The sequence below is a fragment of the Oreochromis niloticus genome, linkage group LG3 (assembly GCF_001858045.2).
Source record: "Oreochromis niloticus isolate F11D_XX linkage group LG3, O_niloticus_UMD_NMBU, whole genome shotgun sequence".
Taxonomy (NCBI): domain Eukaryota; kingdom Metazoa; phylum Chordata; class Actinopteri; order Cichliformes; family Cichlidae; genus Oreochromis; species Oreochromis niloticus.
In genome coordinates, this window is record NC_031967.2 from 77899958 (window position 1) to 77908106 (window position 8149).

The following is an 8149-nucleotide window of genomic DNA, read 5'->3' on the forward strand; positions in this document are numbered from 1 at the left end:
TTTGGTCACAAAATCAAATGGTTTGAACATGTTCTCATTGTGACGGATTTCTTTGTAGGTGCTTCCCAATGACATGTCAAGTCTGAAAACCATAAATTGTAAAGGAAACTCAAGACACTTCATATGCACTCTTGATAATATTCAATTGAAACTGTGCACAGCATTGTGCAACTGGGGAAATACAATAAATCAAATATTTTACAGCAAACATAAACTCACTTAGACAGTAAACCTTACTGCAGTAGTTATGAAACAAAAAAAACCCATGAAAAACAGACACTGCTGCATATCAATCATTGATATCTAGACGCTCCCGTCTGTCTGCCCACATATTTGCATCAACATCACAGCGAATGTCAGCTCTATCGATGCATCGGGGAAAGTATCGTCTGGAGTGTCGAATCCACCCTCTGCAGGACTCTGCTGTGATGTCATCACAAGCTTTTGTAGATTCAGTATGCACCTCATGCCAATCCTGTCTGTTGGTTTAGATTATATATATACTTGTAGAGTAGGGGATACTGTAACGCGATTCACCTATGACTGGGTAGAAGAGGCTTTTCATTGGTTGCAAGTAAGAGTAACACACACCAATTTTCATTAGTGTGAGATAAGGTTCACCTGAGAAAAGTAATTTATGGAGATTTTCATGGAAACTCCTTAAAAATAGGGTTTTCAAAATGGGTGTACAAATTGTTTGACAAGATGTTCAACAATTTTGAGTGCACTGACACAAGCAATGAAATGAAGACTATTAGTTGTAAGGACAATGACTATTCAGCCGGTACAAGTATAAATAATTGTGACATTCATGATAGAAGCAAGGAGATAGTGACCATTCTTTAGATATTTGTACTTACTCAACTGCTTCATGTCCAAAGGCATTTGCCTTTGGACGAAATGAACATGAAACCGCCACAAGGTTGTGCCAAAACGACTACATGTTATGGAGGTTGAACTAACTATTGTGCAAAGTTTAATTCTGTTGTGAGAAATGCACCAAAGCAACTGAGAAAAACTGTAAACCTTATTCCTGCTTCAGACTGTGGTGGCAGAGCTGTAGCAGCTACACTCTTCGATCAGAGCTTCAGGTTGTCTCTGATTACAGGAACAGGTCCAACGTGAGAGACTGGGTGGGTTTTCATTTTTAATATATATTACCAACCCCCAGGAACATCCCAAATATCTCAATCCACCTGAAAGCATGAGTCCTGATTAGTGGGTACCTGTGCCTGTGTGACGATCCACTACAGTCGGTGGAGTACAGTGGTTTTCAAAAGTATTCCCCCATTTCCAGAGTTCTTTTTAATTTAATTTAATTTTTATACATTTACATTGTTCGGAACATCAGATAGACGTAATTATTAGACAAAGATATCTCAAAGAGTGCTTGGTTTAAATGTAGTTTTTCTGGAAAATCAGAAAACAATTTTCAAATTCACTCCTACAGAATCGACTCCAAGCATGAAGGGTGCTAACAAAGACAACAAAAATAACACATGAAGCAGAAGCAGACGAAGTGATGATTGTCACATTTATTCTCTTCATTCTTTTACATTTTGAATGAAAAACATGAATAAAATCTTGAACAAGTAAACAGTCCCATCAAAGCTTCAAGCTGCATTCATCGGCAAATGTGCATCATAAGTGTCTCAACCATTCTTATTTGATTTAAAAACACAACTTTTACATCAGGATGTGAAAGTATTCCTAACGGAGTGGCTGCAGTTTGTCTAACACTTTAGTTACATTTGACTTTAAGTTGAAGGAAAATTCCATAATCCACAAATAATCATTTACAACAATATATTCTGCTTTAAATCTTTACAACTCACAACAGAGAACACAATCAAACTAATAACTGCTGCACACTGACACGTTCATGTAATTTCCTGGGTTATCTGACAGTTATTGAATCCTTTAAAATGGAAAATAACAAAGTGGTACAAATAAATAATAATCTGAAACCAAGAAACTGATGTTTTACACATTAGTGTAGAAACATCTGGATTATCAGCCTGCAAAGACAAACAATCAGCTGGACTGAGTCAGAGAAGAGACCTGCTGATGTTTCCAACATGAAGCTTGTGTTGGACAGAACAGTTCATCCTCACTGAGGCTGGGTTCAGTAACAGCTGCTTAAAGTTGGGCTCAGCTGAGTACTTTCTGCTCCTATTGGTCAGTCTCATAGACAACAGGGGAAAAATATTTACAGTAAATGTACTCGTCAGCCCGCAGGATGATCAAGTCCTTCCTGTAGTGTCAGAGTGAAATCAGTGGTCTGTGTGGAGTGTTGCTGAATGCTGTCAGTCTCTGCTCAGCAGCAGGAGACTCAAAGTCCATCTGCAAAAATGCTCTGAGACATTTCAGACAGTCTGCAGCTCAGCAGGAGGACGCTCTGAATCCTGACTCTGTCCATGTTTTCTGTAGATCAGAAAAGCAACAACAACAACAGCAACAAGCACAGCACAAAGTGACGCGCTCGCTATCAGTCCAGCACGTCCTCTTCTGACTCCGTCCCCTCTCAGTCCTCCTGGTTGATCTTCATGCAGAAACAGGTGTGAGGTGCAGATAGATTCCCACGAGCGTGTTTCTTCCATGAAGACGTGACACTCGTACGTTCCAGCGTCCGCAGTCGTCACATTCTCCAGAATCAAAGACACGTCTCCATCCTTCATCTGTCTGTCCTGCAGATCCACCCGCTTCTTTAAAGATGGATGCTGCTTGTTGGTATCAAAGTGCCCGTCCCGGTACAAGAGCACATATTCTTCTCCCAGATCAGCTCTGCTCCAGTTCACAACTATGAACTTGTCGTTTGGAGCTCGACATGTCAGAGTGACGTTGTTTCCAGACTCAGCTGGGACTTTTTTGTCACGTGTGTATAAAGAAACGCTGAGCTCGCCTTCAGCAGTGAAAGCCAGGACGCATGCGCAGAGCACGCCCGGGAACAATGACGTTATTTTGGGTGTAGTCATTCTGGCTGACAGCAAACCAAGTGATTTGTATTTTTCATGCTTTTGCTGCCACATTATAAACTAAAATTTCTTGGTCGGGAGAAAAACCCCTGTTACGGGAACTCCAGGCTTCGGCTTTGGGAACTCCCGGCTTCGGCTATGGGAACAACGCCTCGCCTCTTTTGCCTCAGGCGGCGCTGAAATAAGTTCAGCAGCCTCTGCGTGAAAACTTTGGTGCCTCAGTTGGCATCCCTCAGCTTCGGTGTGGACATATCGGCTGTTATGTGCCCAAGTTTTTCTTCAGCCTCTGACGGTAAGCTGAAACCTCTTTACCCGCTGAGAGGCTGTGTTTAGGGGTTCAGCAGACTTGTTCTGGTATTGTTCTCTAGTCTTGCTGAACCCTTAAACGCAATTCTTTTCAGATGGGTTCCACTTTGACTTTTGCTCATTTCACTGTAGTTAATATGATTTTTGGTTTTTGGCGTCAGTTTTGGAGTCAATAAATGATATCGGTGCTTTTAGACATTGACAAGACTTTTAAAGCTTTCCCCCCGTTTTTCGACACAGATGTTAGACCTTTTTTTAATTATTATAATTTAATTTTTTTTTTTTTACCCTTTTTAAAGGTAGTTTTTCTCACTTTTTAAACTTTTGTGGACACAGTTTTTACCCTTTTCTCAACCTTTGATCTCATGTAGGACATTTTCCATGTTTTATCTCTTTGTGGACGATCGCTTTACACTTTTTCCTGTTTTTTTTTTTTTTTAACAGTTTTTCCTCTTGTCCCCTTTTTAAAAACAGTTGTTACATTTCTTTACTGTTTCTGAACACGATTATTAGATTTTTTCCAACCTTTTTCTCTTTTTGGACAAGTGTTTTACAACATTTTTCCGTTTTTTTAACAAAGGTTTTTTTTAAAATAGTTTTTACATTTCTTCGCTGATTGTGGACACAGATTTTCCTGAACCTCTCTGTTTTTGCACTCTGGGTTTTACAGTTTCTTGTGTGTGTAAAAAGCAAATAAAGAATGTGTTTGTGAACAGGTTATTGCAGTCTGAAATGTAAAGTGAAACTTTATTTGATTACATTGTGTGAATGTTCAGGCATTAATACTTTTTGGAAAGCTGAATTGAAAGAATAAAAAGTAAATGTGTAAAGTGTCACTTATCGTGCTGTTTCTTCTTACATTTATAGTCTCTTTGCTGACATGATCAAATAAACTGCTGAAGTCTGAGTAGTTTTAAAAGGGAAAATTTGGTTTTAAAGGGATTCTGCTAAAGTGAATGAAATGCTAATGAACTGAATAAAGGCATGAAATGAAATGACCTTTGTCTTAGTTAAAAGTGGGTGAAAGGTCAGAGATGGAGAGGATAATAAGGTGGGGCTGAAGATCAGTGAATCTTATGTCAAAACCTAGTTGGTTGACTTGATATTAGAGGGAGAACGAGAGAATGGGATGTGAATGGGGTAAAGTATAAACTTGGATTCCCAGAGGTGTTCATCATCATCATCGTCACGATCGAGAGGGGAGCTGCCATAACAGGTGTGACTCAGAATTGGCCTGCAGGGCTACTCAGGTTTCTTCGTATCAGGCCAAGCAGCAAAGGCTCCTGTGCAACAAGGCAGTCAGGCTGGGCGAGTCCTCTCACCCACATCAGCTCCTGAACCCTGCATTATCTACTGCGTGAGATTCATCGGATCAGGGATCAAGACGTTGTTTGTCAGAGAGCTGAAATCAGCTTCCTGTGAAGGAGTTTCAAGGGCCTACTGATCAAAATCACACAAAGACTCTTCTGGGTCAAATTTGTTTTGTATCTATTGAGATCAGCTTTAGATGAACCAGTGTGGCTCAAATAAAAGAAGATGGGGGTTTGATGGAGTGTTGAAACTATACATGCCATGTCTGTGTGTGGTGACAGAAGTCAAGGAGACCTGGATTCAGCTTTGAACACATGTTCTGAGACTTCTTTGTCAGATGGATGGAAAGATCATCGTCACGTGGATCTCAGTGACTGATCGTGACTCATGCTTTCGGGAGGATTGAGACATTTGGGATTTTCCCGTGAGTCAGTAACAGAGAAAAACAGGAGTGGGCCTCTCAGTGTGTCCACACGCTGCTGTCTGCATTACACTGAGTGATAAATTCACTACTTCTCTTTTTCTGTGAACATAAAGCAGAAACAAGAAGAAACTTCAACATATTATCCTGTCACAGAGGAAGCTCTCTGTTAAACCTTATTCCTGCTTCAGACTGTGGTGGCAGAGCTGTAGCAGCTACACTCTTCGATCAGAGCTTCAGGTTGTCTCTGATTACAGGAACAGGTCCAACGTGAGAGACTGGGTGGGTTTTCCTTTTTAATATATATTACCAACCCGAACATCCCAAATATCTCAATCCACCTGAAAGCATGAGTCCTGATTAGTGGGTACCTGTGCCTGTGTGACGATCCACTACAGTCGGTGGAGTACAGTGGTTTTCAAAAGTATTCCCCCATTTCCAGAGTTCTTTTAAAAAAAATTTTTTTTATACATTTACATTGTTCGGAACATCAGATAAACATAATTATTAGACAAATATCTCAAAGAGTGCTTGGTTTAAATGTTGTTTTTCTGGAAAATCAGAAAACAATTTTCAAATTCACTCCTACAGAATCGACTCCAAGCTTGAAGGGTGCTAACAAAGACAACAAAAATAACACATGAAGCAGAAGCAGACCAATCAAGTGATGATTGTCACATTTATTCTCTTTATTCTTTTACATTTTGAATGAAAAACATGAACAAAATCTTGAACAAGTAAACAGTCCCATCAAAGCTTCAAGCTGCATTCATCGGCAAATGTGCATCATAAGTGTCTCAACCATTCTTATTTGATTTAAAAACACAACTTTTACATCAGGATGTGAAAGTATTCCTAACGGAGTGGCTGCAGTTTGTCTAACACTTTAGTTACATTTGACTTTAAGTTGAAGGAAAATTCCATAATCCACAAATAATCATTTACAACAATATATTCTGCTTTAAATCTTTACAACTCACAACAGAGAACACAATCAAACTAATAACTGCTGCACACTGACACGTTCATGTAATTTCCTGGGTTATCTGACAGTTATTGAATCCTTTAAAATGGAAAATAACAAAGTGGTACAAATAAATAATAATCTGAAACCAAGAAACTGATGTTTTACACATTAGTGTAGAAACATCTGGATTATCAGCCTGCAAAGACAAACAATCAGCTGGACTGAGTCAGAGAAGAGACCTGCTGATGTTTCCAACATGAAGCTCGTGTTGGACAGAACAGTTCATCCTCACTGAGCCTGGGTTCAGTAACAGCTGCTTAAAGTTGGGCTCAGCTGAGTACTTTCTGCTCCTATTGGTCAGTCTCATAGACAACAGGGGAAAAATATTTACAGTAAATGTACTCGTCAGCCCGCAGGATGATGAAGTCCTTCCTGTAGTGTCAGAGTGAAATCAGTGGTCTGTGTGGAGTGTTGCTGAATGCTGTCAGTCTCTGCTCCGCAGCAGGAGACTCAAAGTCCATCTGCAAAAATGCTCTGAGACATTTCAGACAGTCTGCAGTTCAGCAGGAGGACGCTCTGAATCCTGACTCTGTCCATGTTTTCTGTAGATCAGAAAAGCAACAACAACAACAGCAACAAGCACAGCACAAAGTGACGCGCTCGCTATCAGTCCAGCACGTCCTCTTCTGACTCCGTCCCCTCTCAGTCCTCCTGGTTGATCTTCATGCAGAAACAGGTGTGAGGTGCAGATAGATTCCCACGAGCGTGTTTCTTCCATGAAGACGTGACACTCGTACGTTCCAGCATCCGCAGTCGTCACATTCTCCAGAATCAAAGACACGTCTCCATCCTTCATCTGTCTGTCCTGCAGATCCACCCGCTTCTTTAAAGATGGATGCTGCTTGTTGGTATCAAAGTGCCCGTCCCGGTACAAGAGCACATATTCTTCTCCCAGATCAGCTCTGCTCCAGTTCACAACTATGAACTTGTTGTTTGGAGCTCGACATGTCAGAGTGACGTTGTTTCCAGACTCAGCCGGGACTTGTTTGTCACGTGTGTGTGAAGAAACGCTGAGCTCGCCTTCAGCAGTGCAAGCCAGGACGCATGCGCAGAGCACGCCCCCGAACAGTGACGTAATTCGGAGTGGAGCCATTGTAGCAGAGAGTAAAGAGTTGTCTCATACATGCTTCTTACACATGCAACATTAATAAACTGAAATTTCTCGGGAAAGCTCAACTTCGGGATTCGCGGCTTGTCTGTTTTGCCTCACACAAAGCTGAAAACACTTCAGCAGCCTCTCTCAGCTTCGGTGTGGACATATCGGCTGTTATGTGCCCAAGTTTTTCTTCAGCCTCTGACGGTAAGCTGAAACCTCTTTACCCGCTGAGAGGCTGTGTTTAGGGGTTCAGCAGACTTGTTCTGGTATTGTTCTCTAGTCCTGCTGAACCCTTAAACACAATTCTTTTCAGATGGGTTCCACTTTGACTTTTGCTCATTTCACTGTAGTTAATATGATTTTTGGTTTTCAGCGTCAGCTTAGAGGAGATATTTTAAAATTGTATCCACACCCGAGACAGAGACACGACTTTTTTCTTCATATAGTTTTTCAACCTAGTATTTTTTTTTTTTTCACTTTTTCAACACTTGTGGACACAGCTCTTACACTTTTCTCAAACTTTGATGTCATTTAGGACATTTTCCAATGTTTTGTCTCTTTTTGGACAAGCGTTTTACACTATTTCCCTTTTCAGTACAGTTTTTCCTCGTTTTCCCTTTATTTATTTATTTTCCAAAAAGGACTTTTTCAACTTTTTCGCTATTCATGGACACGGATTTTACACTTTTTCTAACCTTTTTTTTTTCTCTTTTTGAATACGTGTTTTACACCTTTATCCCCCTTTTTAACAGTTTTTCAACCTAGTTTCTTCACCCTTTCACCTTTATGGACACGGATTTTACACTTTTCACAACTTTTGATCTCTATTTGAACATTTTGGACTGCGCTACGGCTTCGGTTTTGACACCTCGCCTCTTCTGTGTCTAAGCAGACTTGTTCAGTTTCCATTTTGACTTGTGTTAGTTTCACTGTAGTTAATATTTTTTTCGGTTTTTAGCATCAGTTTAGAGGACCTAATTATGGTATCCAGACCAGAGACTTTAACACGACTT

The 8149-nt window shown here is 40.4% G+C and overlaps 1 long non-coding RNA gene across 1 annotated transcript; it reads left to right on the forward strand.

Moving 5' to 3' along the window:
* Nucleotides 1–1562: 1562 nt before the first annotated feature.
* On the forward strand, nt 1563–4117 carry LOC112846200 (uncharacterized). The gene is made up of 2 exons (XR_003219056.1): nt 1563–3267; nt 3878–4117. It is a non-coding gene; the product is annotated as an uncharacterized LOC112846200 (long non-coding RNA).
* The last annotated feature ends 4032 nt before the right edge of the window (nt 4118–8149 follow it).